Source organism: Polypterus senegalus, chromosome 8 (genome assembly GCF_016835505.1).
Source record: "Polypterus senegalus isolate Bchr_013 chromosome 8, ASM1683550v1, whole genome shotgun sequence".
NCBI classification, from domain to species: domain Eukaryota; kingdom Metazoa; phylum Chordata; class Cladistia; order Polypteriformes; family Polypteridae; genus Polypterus; species Polypterus senegalus.
In genome coordinates, this window is record NC_053161.1 from 13432765 (window position 1) to 13445206 (window position 12442).

The window sequence follows — 12442 nt, forward strand, 5'->3', positions numbered from 1 at the left end:
GTAATTGGACAATTGACTTAAAGGCTATTTCATGGGCAGGTGTGGACAAGTCCATCGTTATGTCATTATCAATTAAGCAGATAAAAGGCCTAGAGTTGATTTGAGGTGTGGTGCTTGCATGTGGAAGATTTTGCTGTAAACAGACAACATGCGGTCAAAGGAGCTCTCCATGCAGGTGAAAGAAACCATCCTTAAGCGGCGAAAACAAAAAAAACCCATCCGAGAAATTGCTACAATATTACAAGTGGCAAAATCTACAGTTTGGTACATCCTGAGAAAGAAAGCAAGCACTGGTGAACTCAGCAACGCAAAAAGACCTGGACGTCCACGGAAGACAACAGTGGTGGATGATCGCAGAATCATTTCCATGGTGAAGAGAAACCCCTTCACAACAGCCATCAATATCCAAGTCTACCATAAAGAGAAGACTGCATGAAAGTAAATACAGAGGGTGTACTGCAAGGTGCAAGCCACTCATAAACCTCAAGAATAGAAAGGCTAGATTTGACTTAGCTAAAGAACATCTAAAAAAGCCAGCACAGTTCTGGAAAAAACATTCTTTGGACAGATGAAACCAAGATCAACCTCTACCAGAATGATGGCAAGAAAAAAGCTCATTATCCAAAGCATACCACATCATCTGTAAAACACGGTGGAGGCAGTGTGATGGCTTGGGTGTGCATGGCTGCCAGTGGCACTGGGACACTAGTGTTTATTGATGATGTGACACAGGACAGAAGCAGGCGAATGAATTCTGAGGTGTTCAGAGATGTACTGTCTGCTCAAATCCAGCTAAATGCAGTCAAATTGATTGGGTGGCGTTTCATGATACATATGGACAATGACCCAAAACATACAGCCAAAGCATCCCAGGAGTTTATTAAAGCAAAGAAGTGGAAAATTCTTGAATGGCCAAGTCAGTCACCTGATCTTAACCCAATTGAGCATGCATTTCACTTGTTGAAGACTAAACTTTGGACAGAAAGGCCCACAAACAAACAACAACTGAAAGCCGCTGCAGTAAAGGCCTGGCAGAGCATTAAAAAGGAGGAAACCCAGCATCTGGTGATGTCCATGAGTTCAAGAATTCAGGCTGTCATTGCCAGCAAAGGGTTTTCAACCAAGTATTAGAAATGAAAATTTTTTTCCAGTTATTTAATTTGTCCAATTACTTTTGAACCCCGGAAATAAAGGTATTGTGTTAAAAAAATACTTTAGTTCCCTCACATTTTTATGCAATCTTTTTGTTCAACCCACTTCAACTGCATCTGAGTTGTTTCATTTAAAATTCATTGTGGTAATGTACAGAACCAAAAGTAGAAAAAAGTTGTCTCTGCCCAAATATTTATGGACCTAACTGTACATAGATTAAATTTTAGTAATATTCTAGCAAAAAATGCATACTTTTTTGGATGCTTTGAGCCTTCAACTAGACGACGAACACATGGATTATGTGACACAAGTAACGTGAGAATCTTTTTTCCATTAACATTTTTCACAACATTTATTGTTGTCTGGTATTGGTGACCATTAGGTTTGAATATATGATAATCTATTTTCACTCCATCTGTATGAAAACTTGAGATTTAAATATCTTCTTAACAATCTCTATAAAGCATATGGGGTAACTAACATTTAAACAAAATTTCATTTTGGGATGAAGTATTCCTTTAAGGGAAAGAAGTCAGGACACTTTTGTTCTTGTGATGTTTCTTCTCTTCTCTTCCTTTAAATCTACCTCCTTATTAATTGCTTAAAATAGATGTAGCTAGCACATTAATTTTTTAAATTGTTTCCCTTTATCCATCCATGTTCAAAACAATGTATCTAGTCCAGGCCTGTAAGGAGTTGGTGCTTATCCTGGAGCCATGGATGATATTAATGTTAAAGAAAATCATCAGAGGGCTCCATAGTGGCCATTAACTTTAATAAATAGGAAATCAGTGTAACAAGTGGCTTGTGCAATGGCAGCATGGCTAACATCAGTTGCCACTGAGATAATCAGCAGTGAGTAAAAGCTGACTGCTTGTCAGATTTGTGTGAACTGTGTGGGATGGAGCAGATTTATAGAGCAAGGGTGGCCCGAGTATGAGTATCCACCAGCACAAGCAGAAAACCCAGTCTCCTGGGTACATCTCACCAATCCTAACCACTTTTTTTATTTTACCTTGAACTTTGGCTGCTCTTGCACTTTAGTTAGCCCATTCACATTTTTACATTCAACATACTGTATATTTTATTTTTACAGAAAAATACCTAAAAATATTTCTTATTTTCGTTTTTTATTTTCCATAGCTGTCTTCTGGTGTGCCAACTCATTAGAAGTTGTAAGCTTTATTAATTTAATGTGTAGTATGTCAATATTTGCTATTCAATCTAAATTTTAAATCAATCCACCCATTTTCACACCTGCTTAATCCAAAGCTTAGTCCTGAAGACCTGGAGGTCATCCAGGTAACCACAAATAACAGAAAGGAACTTACCAGGTAGTTCTTTATGGGGTACATTAAACTGACCATTTGCAACTCGGTAAATTTTTTTCAGAGTGGAAGAGGAAGCTGGATACCCAAAAATAATACTGGATACAGGAAAATCATGCAAACTCCACAATACAAGGCTCTTCAGAACTATAGTGGTGTTGTGAATGGTCTGGTGAAGTCAATAGGCAGAACTTGAAAGGTGCAGATGCAGTCAAACAATCAAAGAGTCATCAAAATAACAAATACCAAAAGACCAATACATAAAAACAAGAATCACAGTCAAAAGAACAAGCAAGAGGCTCTAGCAGTTAAACATGTATTGGGAAGACTATGACATGAAACTAAACTGATTTAAGAAATAGAAGAAAAGAGAGTGGTCCAAAGCTGATGAAAAGACACAAAGGATATTGTGAAACAGCTCAAGCAGAGCCTACTGCTAATGGCTACGTAACTAGGGGTCACGATACTGTTTCAAGTTCAGGTTTATTATCATGTGTATTTTGTACAAAAACGTTTTGTCTCCCTCAAACTATTGACAGTGATAAATAAAAAGGCAGTAAACAGAACATCATACATAAAATGGATGATATTTGCAGCATATAAAAAATGTTATATGTGGATGAAAACTCTGAATCTACTGTCACAAGTGCTCATGGTCATAGTTTCAAGTGCGCACCAGATTGTGTCAAGTGAGCAGCAGATACTTTTAACCGCACAGTAACTGAAAAGGGGATCCATATCTATATATAATTTCTGATGCATATTAGTTCTGCTTTATAGTTGCACTTAGGAAAAATGGAAACTGGAGAATTTATAGAAATATACTTTTAACTTGGTCTTAAACACAAAAACATAGAGCTTGTTCTTGCAGTTCATCATGGATACATTATCACTGAAAGGAATTTAAAACATATATTGAAGTCTAAAGGTCTATTTCGTTGTAAGGTCTATAGGAACATTGAGCAACAATTGGAAAGCTCAGGTCAGCTTCATGGCTACCAATGGATGCACACAAAATGTCAAAAAAAATGGTTTGCTTGTGAAAAAGGAAGATGTTAGTCTGATATTGATACTATCTGGTACGCATCAGAAAAATCACCAGAAAAAATAATTACAATGTCCCCTCAAGGGCTCCGTAGCAGATAATGACTTTTTGCTTTTTTATTTTACCATTAACTTATCTCAAACAGCAGGAGAAATGAGCGGATATACAACTGACTTGAAAATGTACACCTGTCCCAGCATTTGACTAATTTGTATTGCAGACCTGTTTTGCCAACACAAGTAGCAGACATTGGAGGAGTACAAATGGAAAATATATAAAATAGACAAGTTGACCAAATATACAAAGCAGAAACAACAAACTAATCTCAAGTTGAAGTCACATAGAATGTTTCTCTGTTTTAAGATAAACAAGTCTGCAAATTTCCAATGCCTTTCAATGGGAGATGTTAAAATGTAAAACATTTGTACAGCACGTTCAATTAAAATTAAATTGTATTTCAGCAGGGGGCTCAGCACACTACCCACTTAAATGTATGTGTTGTGGATCTACATAAAAAAAGTGATGCTGTCAATGTGGAGAATCCAGAATCCATCTGCAGAAGGTGTTTCCTGCAGAGGCATTAGCTCTCTTGGAAATGTGTTCTTTTAATATTGTGGCTTATTAAATAATTAAACAATATCATAATATACCAGAAAAGGCGATATCCCTCCCATAGGGATTACGGCGGTACAAGAATCACATGAGACAAAATATCTTTTAGCTTACATTTACTGACGTTTTACGTGGTTACAGACGGGGAGGCATATGGACAGACTTTTATCCACGTGGGAATCTGGATCAACACAGTCAGCCATTTTCTCCGTCCCCACGCTGGGAGGTTTTTCGACAACTCTTTGTGTCGACACAGCCTCGAAGGGTCTGGCCACTGTCCAGACCTTTTATAATGTCTTGCTTCATTTGCTGGTTTTCGCTGTCTCCAAACAAGGGCTGAATTCCTCTTCCCCAAAATACAGACATATCATAGTGCTTATATGCCGATTCTCATTCTCCCAATAAGGAAAGGAGATTTGTGCTGATAGAGGACAGAAATACCCTAACCTGTGTTTAAGCTGACTATACAAGCCTCCAGTTGTCTTAGGCTATCGAATCCAATGCTTGGTTAGCAATTCTAACTGCTGAGCCCCTGTGTGCCACAGTTAACATGCACATGTGAATAAAACTCATAACAGTATTGTCCAGATATAGTGACATAAAGAAACATGTAGTATAACAGAAGGTAGCACTAAGTCCCAAGACTTTGATATTACATCAGTATTAAAAGCAGAGTTGTAGCCAATTAACAGACATTACTGTTTTTATTAGCTTGGTGTGCCAGAATATTACAAGGAATAATTATTTATATCAAATTTATATTACTTAATGAAAACATGAGAATACTTCAAAAGGTTTCCATATATTTTCTTTCCAAGCCATTCTTGTGAGGTTGCTTGCTGACACTGTACCGCATTCTTTTTGATGTTCAGTCCTATGATAATGGTATCATCAGTAAATTTATTGATGGAGTCTGACTACACAGTCAGAGGTGAACAAGAGGTACAATGGTGGTTTCAACATACTACCCTGTCTCTATCAGGAATATATGTGGAGGAAATTATTCTGCCAGTTTTCAAGTATTAGTGCATGCTGGTTAAGAAAAACGTTTACCGTTTATCCAAGAGTAACTTTCAGAAGCCCATGGTATGCCGGACTCCTTTAACATCCCAAGCAAGATTAAGAGCATTTTTCACATTTCTCTGAACTGAAACAAATAAAAAACATAGACAGTATATACCTTATGGTGTTTCTTTCCTTGTGCACTTACTGGGATTGGTACATGTTGTATGTTAAACACAAACATAGACATTAATCCACAGTGCAGTGACAGCCCTGATTTTTTTTCTGAAGTTGCTGGGCTAGAACGCACAAACGAGGCTTCACCAGTCAGCCATGGCACAAATTTATAAGACGTCTCTATGTTTGAGGCGTGATACACAGTATAAGAATACCTGTTAACTGAGTCAGGATGTTACATAAAAAAGCCCAGGAAAAAAATATACTTTTGTAATTAAAACATGACATGTTGAAATGGTTTTGAGTTTTTGACATGATCAATCATTTGTGTTAGCAGTGCTAACTTTACATGGACAGGGGACTTTAAGTTTGGGATGCATGTTGCACAGAAAGAAACAAGAGAACAAGAAGAGAAAATCATCATCAGAGAAGATGTCGACATTTCCATTGAAAATGGTAAAATACAAAACCTCTTTGTAATGTAGAACCCTTTAAGCAGCTAGGCACCCAGGTTTGAAGGGCTTCACCTTCCTCCTCTTCATCAGCATCTTTAACTTTACAGAAAGTATTCTTATGTTGTTTAGGTGGGCCATGGTATAGTATAAATAGCACCTAGCTTGGATGATTGCCATATTTCCAAAGGGCTTTGAGGGACACCACTGAAAAGAAGTAATATAGTGGGTGGTCACCTGCTTTGGTATGTGGCACAGGTGTTGAGTGACACTTAGGTCTGATGCCATCCATCTTCTGCTAATGCCAAACTAGTAAATCTCATTTTGGTCAAAGCAGCATGTCCACATGCAGGTATGCCGTATTTTGAGGTTCTATAAAACAGTGTGACTGATAGGGGGCGCTGTCATCCCCTTGAACCCTCAGACCAGACACCAGAAACCAGACATAAAAGTCCAAATAATGGATTTATTATAATAGTAATGTGCACAAAGCACCCTCCACTCCACAATACTCATAAATAATACAATAATCAATAAACCTCTGTCACCCTTCCTCCCAGCTCAGCTCCCTGCTCAGATCTCCCACAGTCCTTTTAAAGTCCTTGACCCGGAAGTGCTTCTGATTCCCCCAGTCCACGTGATTCTTAACACTTCCGAGTCAGATCAAAACTCCTCTTTTCTTCAGCCCAGAAGTATATCATCTCTTTCATTCCCGTGATTGTGAATAACTTCCGGACTATATGGAAAGTACAAATCCCTGGGCCTCCTTACAGTGTCCCCTGGAAGCCCCCACAGTATCCAGCAGGGTTGTGAAGAAAAACTGCAAAGTCCATGATGTCCTGCTAGAATTCGGGGCATCTCCATGTTGCCGGGAGGGCTCCATCTGGCGGCATGGGGGTATTGGCCAGGAGGAACGGCCAACCATATACCACAACAGTTACATTGAAGTCTTAGTTTGTTTAAGATAGCAGTCAATGTGCAGATAAAGCTGCACATGTGGGGTACTACAAAGCAAATATATTTATAATTTATGCATAAACCATACTTAAGTATAACTATGAAGTGAAAGTGAACCAAAATATCGAACAGAGGAACTTCCTCAATAATACAGCTATGATTACATTTCTAATGCTAGACATGTCTTCAGAGGATCATTCTTACTTAGCAAACATGAACCATGACCAGTCCCCTTCATATGTCACAGTCAAGAGATGGGCTATTGAATTCCATCATGGTGGGCCATCAGTAGCAGATGAAAAAGTTGTCAAAATGGAGCGAATTGTAGTGGAAAATTACAGAATGGTAATGAGATCACAGACACAATAGGGATTCACTGGTCTGTTGAATCCATTGTCCATCAAGCATGAAACATGAGCGCAAAATCTGTGCAAGTTGGGTGTCCAAATTGTTGTTTCTTAAAAGGAAACATCATTGCATCCAGTATTCCAAGGCGAAACTCAAGCAAATTAATTTGGACTGGGAGCTGTAAAAGAAGGATTTCATAGCTGGGGATGAAACTTGGATTCATCGCTATGAGCTACAGTCCAAACTCACAATGTCAGCATGGTGATACTCCATCAGCAACAAAACTCAAGGTTTAAGGCAGAGCCAGCAGTAATTATGTGGACATTTGTTTATGATATTGAGGGTATAGTCAATAGTTATTACACTCTGCAAAGACTCACAAAACCAGTAAATGTTATCCTGATTTGCTTTAATGTTTACAGCAAAAATCTGTGAGGAAAGCTGTTGACCATTCTGCTGAATTGAAGCCTAACTTCTGACCATGTCAGCATTTCACATGTATCCTTTAGTGTTAAATTAAACAAGGTTCCTGATTTCTACTGCAGATCTACTGGATTTGTATTGTTTCTAAACTATACACAGAAGCCACTGTCTTTTAGTGCTTTAAATATGCTAACTATGACAATGAGAATTAAAATGTCAGTTTTCATATTTCCAATTTCCTACTGTTTACCAGCAATTAAATGTTGCATGTAAGTAATAAAGCCTCCATTCACTGCATCATATGTATAGAAACTTAGATTGAAAAAACAGGGACGATATGAGCATTGATATACTGAATTTGACCTTTCAAGTATCCACTTACATTATTTCATGTAGTGTTTCTGAGAAATTCAGCATCTAATTGGATATATAAAAGAATAATGCCAAGGTACGAACATGAAAGGAAGATGCCTGCTTCATTCATTTGAATTCTACATCATAATTGGGAAAGACAAAGAGCCGTTCAATATATCCTTTTCAGAACATGGAACATGTTCTTAAAACACTATCATTATTAAACCAAATTTATTAATGGGATACTTCTGTGACTGTCTGCATTACTGTTCTGAGAGATGTGAGAACTGTTTTATTATTACCCTTTGTTTTAGTCGTTGCTTGTTAGGTTAATTGTTTTTTTCATATTGGTCCCTGTGTGAAAGTGTGGGTGTTTATGTGAATGAACTCTGTGCTGAACTGGCAAAAGGGCTGTTTTTTACCTGATATCTTATGCTGCCAGAATAAGCTGTGGTCCCTGCAACCCTGTTTAAATATTTCTGGAAAAAGTTATATTATTAACTATTTGCTATAGAGTGTTACATAGTGGTAATGTACAATGATGCTGTTAGTATGTATAGAATCTTATTAAGAATTTTATTGCAGCTTAAAGTATTTCTTCCAATCTTTGGATATGGCACCTTTGACTAAAATGGTACAACTTCATCCATCCCGCTATATCCTAACTACAGGGGTCTGCTGGAGCCAATTCCAGCCAACACAGGACGCAAGGCAGGAAACAAACCCTGGGCAGGGCGCCAGCCCACTGCAGAGCCCTCACACATTAGGGACAACTTTGAATCACCAATGCACCTAACCTGCATGTCTTTGGGAGGAAACCGACACAGACACAGGGAGAACATGCAAACTCCATGCAGGGAGGACCCGGGAAGCGAGACCCGGGTCTCCTAACTGCAAGGCAGCAGCGCTACCACTGCACCACTGTGCCGCCCTCCTAAGATAAAATGAAAAATTAATTTATTAAATATTTTAAATCTGCTAAGTCAACTACTCGACTCAGAAGCACTGAGAGCAAGGAGAAAAGCAACTTTGATAGGACACACATCAATGCACAATACACAATCAAACCAGGACAACTTTGATTTGCAAAAAAACATGGCAAGAAACTTTTTCATAAATTTATGAGAAACACTGGCTAAATGCATGCAGGCCTAAGAAGAATGTGCAAACTACACAGTGGCTGGCCTGTGATTCAAACCCATGTCTCTACAGATATGAGTGGAACTGTTTTATTATCATAATGCCTAGTCTCACAACCATGTATATGTCTGGGAATGACCATGAGTAAATTTTGCTTAAGACTGGGTGAGAACAATTAGACGGCTCAATGAGTGTCACATTTCTAAACCAATTCAACATCTCATGTAAGCAGTGCTCAAAGTAGGGGCAGTGATTTTGAACTGCAAAAAGCAGAGGTGCTCTTGTTAACCTGGTCGGACAGACAGCAAGCTTCTGATTACAATGACCACTCTACACTCAAACGTCTCCTGTTAGACATAGAAATGTGTGTTGCATGTGCAGAAAGCACACTGCAAATTTTAAAAATAAACACAACCCATTTCAAAAATAAACATAACCTAATGCAAGAGAAAAACCTTTCTGTATAACATTAGATTATACATTAGCATTTGGGCGGCACAGTGGCGCAGTGGTAGCGCTGCTGCCTCGCAGTTAGGAGACCCGGGTTCACTTCCCGGGTCCTCCCTGCGTGGAGTTTGCATGTTCTCCCCGTGTCTGCGTGGGTTTCCTCCCACAATCCAAAGACATGCAGGTTAGGTGGATTGGCGATTCTGAATTGGCCCTAGTGTGTGCTTGGTGTGTGGGTGTGTTTGTGTGTGTCCTGCGGTGGGTTGGCACCCTGCCTGGGATTGGTTCCTGCCTTGTGCCCTGTGTTGGCTGGGATTGGCTCCAGCAGACCCCCGTGACCCTATTCGGATTCAGCGGGTTAGGAAATGGATGGATGGATGGATTAGCATTTGATGGCAACAATGGACACATGGCAAACGTGAATGATATGTTGTCACAGCTGCTGTATATGCTCCCTTTTGTTCAGTGTTATGACAATAGTGTAGGAGTCAATGCAAGCTTGAAAGAACTGGTAGCTGTATTCATGAAAATATGAACTGCAAAATATGCATTTGATGTAAATGTTGTGTCACACTCCATCAAAAGGACTCCCATTAAAAGAGCTCAAAACGAAGAGCCACGGGAGATGCAGATTTCAGTACTCAATACACTTAAATCAACAAATCTGCCTACCAATACCAGCAGAAGTACAGATGAGGCTGCACATCATCCACCTTCTAACTGCACGTCTAAACTAATAACTAAAGAAATGTAACATTACTGTCTAACTGGAAATGCAAACATGCCACAACAAAATAGCTGTAGAGGTTTAACAGTTGTTATGTCATATATTATTGCAATAATAAGAATGACAGAAAGATATTGTAGCAGACAGAGTCACTTCTCCAACATGTGGAGCCCAGTTGCTGCACTAGTCTACGTGTGTGTTTCTACACTGTCGCAGTGCTTATTACAAAATGTGAATTATTAAACTTCAGTTACCTTGTTCTGTTGCACTCTTAAATGAATAACAGCAATTTTAGCTTTTTATTTTCTCTCAGTGTCATGTTTTTTGTTCAGTATCTTTTGCTTTCTCCCTGACACCCTGGAAGTGGTTTAAAACACACAGACTGAAGAAATTGGGGATGGGTGTTTTAGGATGAAGCCCTGTAGGTGTGGCCCTTGTAGCATCAGATTTCCCCACTATTCACTACATACTTTTTAATGGTTTTTCTTCAGATGTGTATTTTCATTTGAGACTATTCAACACTATATAATGCCAGTCCTACATATCAAACCAGTATAATGTCTCAAAAATACTGTATGATGTTCTTTATACAGTAACATAAACATAATGGTGCATGAATTAAGCAGAAATTAATTCACTGTCCTGTCTTTCTCAACCTTCCCAGCAATCAATCAATGCCTGTCTCCTTCCCCATATCTGTTTTCAATGCCTCCTCACTCTTCCCAATAGTTCTAGGGACAATTCACCCAGCAGTTTCCTTTATTCTGTTTCTTATATTATCTGTCAACATCAGTACTACACTTGTTTTGCATGAAATTCAATTAAAGATTTCATTGTATTATGTACATGTTGACAATAAATTTGATCTTTAACTTGATACAATTTCATTCACATTACTTACGGTATATAACATGCGGCTATGAGGCAGAATATGAAATACATTGAATTGAGAAAGATAGTTGTCAGGAATACTATAAAATAGTAATAAAGAATACATAAAGAAGGTAAATAAATTGCCTTTGAGGATTTAGTGTATAAACCACGATCAGAAAATTGATGGATGGATATCTACAATATAATAAAACACGCAGATCTGTGTATGTGTCCGGTTCCTCCATGCACTCTAAATTGATCATCTTGGTTTTGATGATGCAATCAAAAGAGGAAGTACAAGTGTGAGATATACATGGAGAAGTAAAGCCATTGGAAGTATGCTGAGAGTCGCCTTCAAAAATGGGAAGTGTGAAAACAGACAAGCAAGACACCTCAAAATGACAAAGTCTAAGAAGCAGGCTCTATGGGAATGTACTCAACAGAGGGAGCAACAGTCCAAAGAGGTTCCTTGCAAAGGATGCAAAGGAAAGGTGCTGAAGGTACACATAGTACAAGAGAAATCACATATTTTTAAAAATTTATTCTATTACCTGTTTTTGACAAGTAACATGGTGTCACACACGTGCGCATGGGAGGCAGCTAAAGGGCTTGAATGAGGGTAATTCCAAATATGACAGAGATGTGTCAGAGTGCACTGATTCTTTTTCTCACTTTCCTGCAGACCCTTCACGGGAAATTCCACGTGGCCCTGTTGACATCACTTCCGGGTCCGAACCTATAGATGAAGACCTTTTCGGTTCCGGCCCCCTTGATGTCTTATCCGGGCTTGAGCTTATGGATGAAGACCCTTCTGCTCCTGGCCCTTCTGAAGTCACTTCCTATCCTGACCTTTAAAAGCCTCCACCTTTTCCCTATTCCCTCAGATCTGTTTTTGACTCCTATATGTGCACATCAGTGCTATCATTTATTTACAATTTGCAGCCAGGAAAATAATATAACGGTGGCTGCCCAAAACCTTGCTATGGCTCTTTGTGGAGTTTGTCACAGTGGCATAGTCGGTAGGATGAATAGATCTCAGAAGAGAAGGGGACAGGACCTGCAACATACCCAGGTGGGAACGTACCGTGGCCGAGTTTCCAGGTAGGGAGGGCGTCCCATGATTCGGAGGGACCCGTAGGAGTACAGGCTCCTCTCCCAGTACACTTAACAAGGCAAACTAAGCTTGGCAGGGAGTATGCGGTTGGGGCTCACAGGATTGAGCAATGCAATGTTATTGATTCAATTAATCAGATCTTTTTATATTGGGCATGAGATGACATGTCTACTCAAATCATATTTTTCAATTATCTATAAAACCTATTTTGAAAGATTGCTTAATCATTATGGCACCTATTTCTGTATACATAAATCAAATTTGATAATAGAATGGCTTCATTAAATAATC